The sequence below is a fragment of the Akebia trifoliata genome, chromosome 11, assembly GCF_017979445.1.
Source record: "Akebia trifoliata isolate Shusen 1 chromosome 11, ASM1797944v1, whole genome shotgun sequence".
NCBI lineage: Eukaryota > Viridiplantae > Streptophyta > Magnoliopsida > Ranunculales > Lardizabalaceae > Akebia > Akebia trifoliata.
Genome location: NC_141385.1, coordinates 49,769,739 through 49,782,136, shown reverse-complemented (window position 1 = coordinate 49,782,136; position 12,398 = coordinate 49,769,739). Strand labels below are relative to the sequence as shown.

The 12,398-nt window shown below is 33.6% G+C and overlaps 2 pseudogenes; one reads left to right on the top strand and one right to left on the bottom strand.

The window, feature by feature from the left end:
• Nucleotides 1-7,783: 7,783 nt before the first annotated feature.
• LOC147392419 (kunitz trypsin inhibitor 5 pseudogene) lies at nucleotides 7,784-8,399 on the bottom strand (annotated as a pseudogene).
• A 151-nt stretch (nucleotides 8,400-8,550) lies between these two features.
• Nucleotides 8,551-9,356, top strand: LOC147392418 (kunitz trypsin inhibitor 5 pseudogene; annotated as a pseudogene).
• Nucleotides 9,357-12,398: the final 3,042 nt, after the last annotated feature.

The following is a 12,398-nucleotide window of genomic DNA, read 5'->3' as shown; positions in this document are numbered from 1 at the left end:
ATTTTTGGTGATGATGATCTCTACGATTAGGAGATCCTTCTCACCAAAAATCAGCTCATTCCAAAATTTCTAGTCCCATGTTTACAAGTTGAAAAATCGTGGACCGTCCATTTTTTGTAAATCATTTTTTATGGGGTTAAAAGTTTTGGAATGGGTTGATTTTTGGTGAGGATGATCTCCTCACCATAGAGATCATCCTCACCAAAAATCAGCCCATTCCAAAACTTTTAACCTATGTAGGACAAGACACATTTGGTAAAGCGTAGGGTGGCGAACGGGACCCATATATATATATATGGGAAATGTTCAGCACCCTAAGTTTTACCACACATTTTAACAAACGTTTTTTGTCCTACATGGGTTAGAAGTTTTGGAATGAGCTGATTTTTGGTGAGGATGATCTCTATGATTAGAAGATCATCCTCCCCAAAAATCAGCCCATTCCGAAATGTTTAGCCCCATGTTTACACGTTGAAAAATCGTGGACCGTCCATTTTTTGTAAATCAATTTTGATGGGATTAGAAGTTTTGGAATGAGCTGAATTTTGGTGAGGATGATCTCCTCACCATAGAGATCATCCTCACCAAAAATCAGCTCATTCGGAAACTTCTAACCCATGTAAGACAAAACGTGTTTGTTAAAGTGTGTGGTAAAACTTAGGGTGCCGAACGGGACCCTATATATATATATATATGGGGGGCGTTTAGCAACAAACATTTTGGCAAAACATTTTTCAAAACATGGGTTAGAGGTCTTGGAATGGGCTGATTTTTGGTGAGGATGTTCTCTACGGTGAGGAGATCATCCTCACCAAAAATCAGCCCATTCCAAAACTTCTAGCCCCAATTTACAAGTTGAAAAATTGTTGACCGTCCATTTTTTGTAAACCAGTTTTGATGGGGTTAGAAGTTTTGGAATGGGCTGATTTTTGGTGATGATGATCTCCTCACCGTAGAGGTCATCCTCACCAAAAATCAGCTCATTCCAAAACCTCCAACCCATGTTTTGAAAAATGTTTTGCCAAAATGTTTGTTGCTGAACATTTCCCATATATATATATATAGGGTCAGGTTCAAGGGCCATGTGAAAAAACATGTAAGAAAACTTTCGTTTTTCAAAATAAGGGTTAGAGGTTTTGGATTGAGCTGATTTTTTGCAAGGATGGTCACTATGATGAGAAGATCATCCTCACAAAAAATCAGCTCAATCAGAAACCTCTAAATCCATCAAAAGTGATTTACAAATTAGTGATAAAAATTGAAAAAAAAATCGACGGTCCACATTCTAAATCACTTTTAATGGGGTTAGAAGTTTCAGATTGGGCTGATTTTTTTTTTGGATGATCTTCCCATCATAGAGATCATCCTCACAAAAAATCAGCTCAATCTAAAATTTCTAACCCATATTTTAAAATTTTATTTACCGCCGAAAGTTTTCTTACATGTTTTCTCACATGGCCCTTGAACCTGACCCATATATATATATGGGAAATGTTCAGCAACAAACATTTTGACAAACATTTTGGCAAAACATTTTTCAAAATATGAGTTAGAGGTTTTGGAATGGGCTCATTTTTGTTGAGGATGATCTCTACGATGAGGAGATCATCATCACCAAAAATCAGCCCATTCCAAAACTTCTAACCCATCAAAAATGGTTTACAAAAAATGGACGGTTCACGATTTTTCAACTTGTAAACATGGGGCTAGAAGTTTTGGAATGAGCTGATTTTTGGTGAGGATGATCTCCTCACCGTAGAGATCATCCTCACCAAAAATCAGCCCATTCCAAAACTTCTAACCCATGTTTTGAAAAATGTTTTGCCAAAATGTTTGTTGCTGAAAGGGACCCTATATATATAGGTCCCGTTCAGTACCCTAAGTTTTACCACACACTTTAACAAACGTGTTTTGTCCTATATAGGTTAGAAGTTTCGGAATGGGCTGATATTTGGTGAGGATGATCTCTATGGTGAGGAGATCATCCTCACCAAAAATCAGCTCATTCCAAAACTTCTAACCCCATCAAAAATGATTTACAAAAAATGGACGGTCCACGATTTTTCAACTTGTAAACATGTGGCTAAACATTTCGGAATGGGCTGATTTTTGGGGAGGATGATCTTCTAATCATAGAGATCATCCTCACCAAAAATCAGCCCATTCCAAAACTTCTAACCCATGTAAGACAAAAAACGTTTGTTAAAGTGTGTGGTAAAACTTAGGGTGCTGAACATTTCCCATATATATATATATATATATTCTTCTTCTTATTCATATTCAATGGTAGAAAAAGGAAACAATGATGATTGATGTATGAGATTGTAGAAACCCTTATAGGGTTTAGATAGGAAATAGTGCAAAAGAAATTCTAATCTCTCAAGAAATAGAGGAAAGAAATTCTAATCTTTACTATTACAATGAGAGGTGGAGTAGAAGTGGTTCGACCTCAAAATTTTAGAGCTCATAAATGCCCCACTTCTGAATGTTTCTTTGAAAGATAAAGAGTCCAAAGCCTATAGTTATCCATTTTCAATCATATATTTTGTGGCATTTTCTCCTTCAATAATAGAAAATGAAATCTCTGATTTTCTTTTCTTTTCTTTTTGCTTCGTTTTTTTTTTTTTTTGATGGATCGATAAGCCTATTTAATGAGATCATGAGTAACTCAATAATGGCTGGAACTGAACCTAAGTCTATGTTATCATGACCTATAAAGTTAAGCAACTAAGCTAGCTGGACATTCAAAGGAATATGAAATTCCCGATGCTCGTACGTGATTATAAGCATAGTCACAAAATCCGGAAAAATACCTTGGATTTTTCGAAATATTTGTAAAATTCTCGTACTAGAACATGCCAAATTAAATTGGTGAATTAATCATTGATTTTCTTATTAATCATAGAATATTATAAATAAAAAATTGTCCTTCACCCTCAAAATTTTCTTCAACATTCAATTCTCAAAAACAAGATAAGGTTTTTAGGGAAGTTGTAAATGATGGTTTCCCAATGCATTAACATTATTAGAATGTTTTTCTAGATTTTAACAGAAGTTTCCCAAATTTATCAGAATTAATCCCAATTGAATTCCCTCGAATCTGTAGTTATCAAATCTAAACTTTGTTACTATGATTATGGGAACCCAAGCAAGGTTTATTTAATCAAGAATAGGAAAAAGAAATTCTAACTTATAAAATATAATCTAAGCTAATCTTTGTCCAAATCTTCACAAGAATATGTCCCTAGCTATAAATCAATAGATGTCTTATTATAATGTATCTGACCTGTGGGCATTGAAATTTTAAAAGAGACCTTGCAATTCTTTAAATTATCAGGAAATCCATACAAATCAAAGTTAGGCTCACATAAATTCGGACCTATTGATCAAGATGGACCTCATATGATTTGAGTTTGGGTTTTCGTAAATAAAGCTCGTGTCCTAAATAAAATCAAGTGCTCCACATATTAAATATTGGGTCTTACACCCAAATGAATGAGTTTGGCCCAATAACAATTCATAGAATCCTTGAAATTAGATTTAGGCAAGTTTAGCCTTTAAACAAACCAATCAAATCTCTTTAAGTTGGGCTATAATTAGAAAGTTAAATTATCTTTAAGTCTTTAAATACAAGAGTCTTCCTTATTTGAGGGGGGTCTAGATTACTTTCTCTTAGAAAGACAAAAGCTCTCCCTCTAAAGAAAAAGAAGCTTTCAAGTCCTCCTCTAGAGACAAAATAAAGTTCTTCAGAAATACAGACTTCGATTAAAAAGAAGATCAAGCATAAAGTACTTCTCTAAAAGTCAAAAAAATATTATCAATCAATAAAGCGTGAAGTCTGGAGAGAAAAAAATCTACAGAAGATCAAGTACAAACAAACCCATCGTTAAAGCAAATTTATCAACTGATAAAGAGCGAAATCCGGGGAGAAGAAAAGCTACATACATCATATTTTTATATTTAACTGTTAATTAAAGGAAAATACTGAAATTTATACTCTCCTTTTCATCAAAATAAATAAATCCATTTGTAATCTTATTTCACGAATCTCAAGGTAGATTTGTAAAATTTATTGTTGACATTACCTAATATATATTTATTTTCATTTTTTTTTTTTACTCACAAATATAGAATTAATACAAAAATTACATTCAGTATTTCTTGTGAGCTCAACAATTCATTGCCACAAGAAATTCTTGACTGTTGACAGGCAAATCATTCATTTTAAACTACAAAGTCACAAATTTTGGGTCCAACAAACTCTTCACTGAAAATGTTAAGTAAAGATTGCAGAAATCAAGACAATTGCTCAGTAAATGTAGCAATGGGTTTTTTCACGTTATTATTAAAAATATAATATAAAAATTTTAAAATAATCCTATCCTTACTAATTTAGTAAGATTTGAAATCTTACTAAGGGTCATTAGGCCCACATGCATTATCACATTGACAATCGACTACACCATCCTTCTATATTTTATGGAAAAATTCATATTCATAAAAAAAATATTTAAAATCTTCTTAATTTTTTATCTTGATCAAAGATGTTGAAATGGATGGCTACTGAACTCCCAAAACTTACATTTATTAAATCAACGGTAAAAAATAATATTTTTTTTTTCAAAATTCTTAGAATTTCGTTCTCTAAAATCTTGTGGCGCCGAATCATGTTGTTGGATTCCAAAATGTGAGATCACAACTCTTATTAAGTTTTAAATCAATTTTCAATAAATAATAAATGATAATAAAGATGGTTGAATAATATTTTATATATTAAAGGATAATAAAGATGGTTTTGATTGTTAAACTTTGAAAGCTAAACCATCTAAGGATTATGGTTATCTATTTTCATTAATATATTTTGTGTCATCTTCTTCTTAATGATAGAAAATAAAATTTCTTTTTTCTTATTTATCAATAAGCTGGCCGGAATTGATACTAGATCTGTGGTATCATCAATCATAGACTTTACTAACTAAGCTATATGGCGTCGTCTTTATTTCTTATGAGCTCAACAATCTATTGCCATAAAAAATTGTAGAACAACATTTTGAAATCGTTATAGTTTGCTCAAAGAAGAAATGTGCATGAGGTATGTATATGTTCTGATTCTCTCAATTCGATCAAGTGCATTGAAAAAGATACTGAGATTTCTTGGAAGTATATGCCTAAAAATGTAATATAGTAAATGGGGCAATATGGTGGGTACCTGTTTCAATAAAAATAAATAAACACCAAAATGGGTATACGGCTTTATTGATAAATATAAAGGTGGCAGGGTCAATAATTTTGGACCCTCTAGACATGATTGTTTTTATAATTTTCCTTATAATTTCTTTAATTTGCTACTAATGTTTTTGTTTTGTTTTTTTTTTTTTTTTTTTTAATTGATAAATTGTGGTTAAAGGGCCTCTCCCTATTTACATACTCTATCAAGTGTAATTACAGTTGTTGGGTTATGTCTTCTATTCTTATATATGGAGAGTTGTCGTGGATTCAACTCGGATCTTTTGATGATCCGTTAACGACTCGTATGACCCGGTTAATTGGGACTATTTGGTTTGGATTTGAATCTGACCCATTTACCCTCTTTGTAACCCTAAGTATATAAAGGGTAAGAAATGAAATCCTAAAGGGGTTAGAGAGAGATACAAGAGGCAGAAAGAAATTGTAACATAGTTCTTCTTTGGTTATCATAGTGAAATCGTTATTTTCGCCTGTGGATGTAGGTCGATGCTTTGATCGAACCACGTCTATCTTATGTCTTGTAAGATTCTTGTGTTCTTTTGATTTATACTTCGGATCTGAGGGTTCTTTCTAACAACAGCAAATATCATCATATAAGTTGGGTTTAGACGATGGTTTTCAACTGTCATTTTGAGTAAAACAACATAGGGTAATACTATAATTTCAATAAAATTGATAAACGAAAGGTTTATGTCATGCGGTGGTTCATAGTGACTATGGAAAATAGTCGTTTTGCCTACTTTCATCTTGCCTGTGCTTCTCTATTTCTCCATCTAGAAGTTTTTCATCTTCACGCTCTTCTTATATTTCACCTAAACCATAATACTTCTCCCTACAAAAATAGATAGAATATCAATCATAATCGTTTGGTTGAGGACGAAAAGGTTATTCGATCTAAATGTTTATGTAGCTAAGGTTTTCTTCCAAACTGGCAAAGTGGCAACGGCTACCATCGTGACCTCTAATGATCTGTCAACCATTGTTCCTCTTAGACTTATTTTAAGGACTATTTTCTATGAATCTAGGGTTTCCAATTTCAATAGTTTCTCTATCTTCTTTTAGTTTTCAGAAGCCCTACATTACAAATTTGGGATGATAGGAGTTGGTTTGGATTTGATTTAGATGCTAATATCAGTTTTCCTTGGAGTTTTCTTGGTAAGAAAGGTTGTGATTTGAACTTTCATATGGGATTTTTTGTAATTCCTAATACAATCTCTCTCTCTCTCTCACTTATACTATATATATATATATATATATATATATATATATATATATATATATATATATATATATATATATATATAGTTCTTTTAAGAGAGAGAGAGAAAGAGATATTGATATTTTCTTAGATTGAATTCTTTGTTACTTGTGTGTAGTTGTTCTCCTTCGACACAAGAAAGATCATGATATTGAGAAGAAGCACAAAAAGACTTGATGAATTTGTAAGATCTTTGTTTCTTCTTTAGCTTACTTCTAATTATGGAGCCTTGTTAATTAACTAGATTCTTGCATTTTCTTTATAGCCCTTGTAGAATTAAGACAAATGAGTTCTCGAGAATTCCTTGGACTAAATTGATGATTGAGTTAAGGGAGCTACTCGATATTGCAACATCGTGAAACAATGAATCTAGAGCAACTAGATTGCCATTGAAAAATATGATTGATATATGTATATAGGGTGGTTGTATGTTTAAAACTATGTGATCTCTCGACTTACTCTATTCCATATTGAGAACTTTTCATAGACTTCGGGCTTTACAATAGACTAGTCCCATCCCAAAGGGTGTGGGGATAGCTTGTGATATCCAAAAAAAAAAGGATATATAAATTCAGGCCTGTCCTACCTTGACTCCATGCTGGGTCGTGCTGGCCTTAAGCCTACGTTTTGGGATGGGCCAGCCTTCAAGCCCTTGGTCTATTTAAAAATTTAAAAGTCGAAGTCCTTATGTTCTTGCTTACTGTTTGATTATGGGCCTTTATAACAATTTTAGGCCCGCCTCACATTGACTCCAACCTGCGTCATGCTGGCTTTGAGCCTACATTTTCAGATGGGTCAGGTTTCAGGCACATAGTCTTTCTACACCTCTATAAATGATCATCATATGGGAAACCTAAGTTTTTGGGCTGGCCCACGGCCGTTTTTACACCTTTACATAGTTTGTCAAACCACAAGCGTGTTTTTTTTTGTTCTACTTTTGGCTTTTGAGGAGTAAATATGATAGAAGTAACACTCTTACAGCAATTCAGAGTGGGGCATATATACTATAATTTCGTTCAATTATTCTCTGTATATACCCCACTAATTGGGTTCTACTAACCTCATACAACAATCAACAAAGTTTTCAGTTTCTATCAATAAAGAAGAAACAAAAATTAGATTATTGAAAACAAAAAACAATAGTTCCTGCAATTGTTTATCCTCCAAAGTTTAATTAATATATTCAAACCATCTTTATTATCATTATTATATTAAATAAAGCTTATATATCATAGGGGGATTGAGAGTTGGCTTTGATTATTAAACAAGAACCATTGTTTACACCTTCTTAAACACAACCTTAAATGGTTGATCACTTAAAGCCAAACGTCTCACTCCATCCTCGATATAAATACCAACGTTACCACACTGGGGTCTGCAGATGTCACACACAGTATGGCAATAATAAAGCTTGTATGCATCCTCATATCTATCAATCGTAACCCAATTGCTCAAAGTTGATCGACCTGGATTCCCTTCGATCCCACCAATTGTCACGAACCTTTGCCCTGTGGATTCATCGGTACTGCCAAGCTGCCACACCATTGATTGCACACAAATTGTCGAAGTAGAGAACTTGATGTTGAGATCGGTGATAACATCAATGGCTCTTCCATTGGGTCCACGGGAGTGAACATCAATGGAAGACTATTCGATAGCTCGTCTTGATCTTGGACGATATCCAGTAGCCATTCCTTGTCCTTGCTAGGGTCACCCCACCACCACTTCCACGAATGGAGGGCAGTATATAGTACTCTTGACCTGATTTAACCTCGTTGCCAGATGTGTCACGAACGGCTTCAAAGTTATCATCGGCTAATAACACCTGTGATGCTTTGATTGTAATGGCGGAGATCAAAAGAGGAAGAAGAAGAAGAAGGGAAGATGTCTTCATCGTAACTAATGTATGTTTTGTTACAGAGTGGTTATGAAGAAGAAATTTGAGTCCTTCAAATTTTTGACTTTATGATCAAATGTTACAATTTTCAAATAAGAAGACAAAGAAAAGTGTCCCCTTCAACCTAAATTTTATCTTTTTGTACAATATGTGTCATGCAAACTCTATGAATAGGAGACGTTCCCTTCATTTCTTACTCACAACGATTCTGTAACAACACATACATTAGTTAGAATGAAGACTTCTTCCCTTATTATTCTTCTTCTCCCTCTTTTGATCTCCACAGTACAATCAAAGCATCACGGGTGTTATTAGCCGATGATGAATTTGAAGCTGTTCATGACACATCGGGCAACGAGGTTCGAGCAGATCAAGAGTACTCTATACTGCCCGTCATTCCTGGAAGTGGTGGTGGGGTGACCCTAGCAAGCAAAAGGAATGGTTCCTGTCCATTGGATGTCGTCCAAGATCAAGACGAGGTATCGAACAGTCTTCCATTGATGTTCACTCCTGTGGACCCAACCGAAGGGATCATCCGTGTCGCCATTGATCACAACATCAAGTTCTCTGCTTCCACAGTCTGTGTTCAATCATTAGTGTGGAGGGTTGCACTCGATGAATCAACAAGACAAACGTTCGTAAAACGGGGGAGTTGAAGGGAATCCAGGCCGTTCAATGGTGAGCAATTGGTTTAAAATTAACAAATATGAGGATGATTACAAGCTTATATTTTTCCATGGTGTGTGCAATATCTGCAGAATCGCCTGTGGGGATATTGGTATGTATATTGAGGATGGAGTGAGACGTTCGGCTTTAAGTGATCGACCATTTAAGGTTGCGTTCTACGAAAATGTAGATAATGATTATTGTTTAAGAATGGAAGTCAGTGTGAATCTTCTATCTATGAATATTATTTTACATATAATAAATGAAATAAAGACAAGGGCATACTGATCTTTTACATAATAAATATTACGAGTATTTATGTATTTTGAATTAAATATCTTCTATTTTTTTAATAAATATTTTGATAATCACTAAAAAAACAAAATAAAGAGAGAGATTATTAAAAAAAAAAAAAAGGGTTGAGCAATACTAATATTCCAATGAAGTCTTAGATGCTAACATTCTCTTATATATATAAAAATATTCCCATTAGCTGTACTTGCTCCACATTCCATTTAAGAGATTATTTGAATTAAATAAAAGAATTTTCGTTTAGAAGATTTTAAATTAGGAAAAATAGAGGGGCATTATTGTATAAAATCATGAGATAAGTATTCTTATCTAGAGAATCCTAAATATACTTAAAGATCGTGAGATAAAACCTTGGAAGATAAACGATCGAAGGAACTATTGTTATTTGTATTCAATAATCTAATTTTGGTTTCTTCTTTAATGATAGAAAATGAGAATTTTGTTGAATGTTGTATGAGATTATTAGAACCCAATTAGTGGGGTTTATACAGAGAATAGTTGAAAGAAATTATAATACGCCCACTGAATTGCTGTAAATTATAAGACGCCCACGAAATATGATTTCTTCGAAGGGAAATCCCCCTTCCGGTGCTCATATGTAGAGGAGTAAAAAAGCTCGTGGGCCAGAAGACTGACTCAGCCCCAATAACTTAGGTTTCACATATAATGCACATTAGTAAAAGGTGTGGAAAAGCCCATAGGCCTGAAGCCTGGCCCATCTAAAAAAATAAACTCAAGGCCAGCACGACCCATCTTGGAGTCAAGGTAAGGTGGGCCTGAATTTATCATAAAGGCCCATAAGAAAACAGTGACCAAAAGAACTAAGACCTTTTGACTTGGAATTTTTTTATATCACATGCTTTCCACACACGTGCCACACACTTTGAGATGGACCAGTGCTTACAATGGTAAAACCCCCAAGTCTAGAGAAAATTTTCAACATGCGACAGAGTAAATCAAGAGATCACTAGTTTTGAACACACGATCACAAGCCTCTATGTGTATATATAGAGGGCTAAAGTTTTGTCCCATACGGCTAAAAATTTTTAAATGAGCTGATTTTTTATGAGGATGTTCTCTATAGATAGGGGAATATCCTCAGAAAATATCAGCACATTTCGAAACATCTAGGCCCATCAAAAGTGATTTATAAATTAACACTAGAAATTAATGATCCATGATTCTTCAACTTGTAAACTGAGGTAGGAAATTTCAAAATGAGTTGATCTTTTATGAGAATGATCTCCTCACCATAAAGATCATCCTCACAAAAAATCAGCTCATTCCGAAGCTTCTAACTCATATAAGATATATATAAAAAAAAAACTTTGACTACCTTATTTGCTCTTGAACCCAACCCTATATATATGTATATATCATATTTCGAAGTGACGATCTCCTTGCTCTAGATTCATCGAGCGGCTCCCTTTACTCATTCAACAATTTATTCAAAGGAATTCTTGAGACTTTATTTTTTTGAGTTTGAATTGAAATATTTACAAAAACACTCCAACAATCAAGTCAAAATTTTCATTAAAAATATATAATCTAACCTAAAATATTGTATAATAACCCTAAGAGGTTGGTTCAATGGAAATTTCGAACCAATAAACGGTTAATACCTATATGTCGTGAGTTTGATACCTTGTATGAGCATTAATTCCTCAGGAGTCACTCACGAGAGTACACCCTCATTTACCTGGTACATGTGATGTGCGCGCGTTGCACATACCTCAGGACTAGTCCTATACAGGATCATGGTCTATGAACTTAGCAAACCCATATATAGACCCAATCCGTTGTCCACAGGGATGCCTATTTTGTTTTATTTATTTTTTATTTTTTTAAATTGTATAATAAATTACAATTGAGGTTTTATCCCTATCTATAGATATTCCTACGTGTATTTTCATAAAAATATTTGTTATTAATTAGTTATAAAAAATCAAAAAAGAATTAATATCCAAGTTTGAAAGTACAAAGTATTTTTTTTTTTTAAAGAAAATGCTCGAATGACACAAATAGAGAGACAAAGGTGACAAAAATGATGTGATGGCACGCACATAACCGTAAATGCTTTTTACTTGTATCTCGTGGAAAAACATCTATGGTAATATGCACGACACCACATCATTTTGTCACCTTTGTGTCATCCCAGCACGACTTAAAAAAGAAATTATTATAACTTTAATAGTTAAAATTGAAATTGAGTGTTTAGACCACTTGTTTCAAATGGAATAAAAAAAAAGCTTACGACCACTTGTTTCAAATGGAATAAAAAAAAAGCTTACGTCGATGCTTGCGTTTATCCAATAATTAAGATAGTTGACTAACATGACTCTAAATTACTTTTTTCTCAGTGGTGAAATATAAAAACGCTTTGCTTATAGCGATCAAATTAAAGATAAAGTGAACAGTAATCAAACTCGACAACACTGGAATTCCTAACGAGTCGAGTCAAGTTGATGACTAAATTCAAATAAATTTGTGAATATTTAAAAAAAATTAGGGTTACTAAATAAATAGAATATTAATTTTTGTTGTCCACAAAAATACTAAACACATCTAAAAAACTCAACTTGGTACCATTTTCGACCTCACTCGACCAAATTTATGAGTTGATCCCAGGAAACTTTTGGACGAGTCGCCTCAAATTGAATCAAGTTGAGTCGACTTCATGTGATTACATTTTGGCTATCCTTATGTTGTATCAAAAGCAGATTGTCTATCCCCACTCATCAATCAGAACCTTTCATTGAACTTGAACTGGCTAATTCACGGACCATTGGTTTGAATTTTCTTCATAATTAGATGCTTAAAATTTAAAATAGATATAAGTTTGAAGCTGTGGATAGATAAATATCTAAAACGTGGCATCATTCTATGTCTTTATCTCTTCGCCTACGGATTTGAATTCTACAACCGTTATTACTATAACATACTCTCAATGTATTTTTTCCCTTGAACCTTCTTTCTTGCGTCAAGCCGTTGGACCTTGACGATCATGTTATGCGAGAA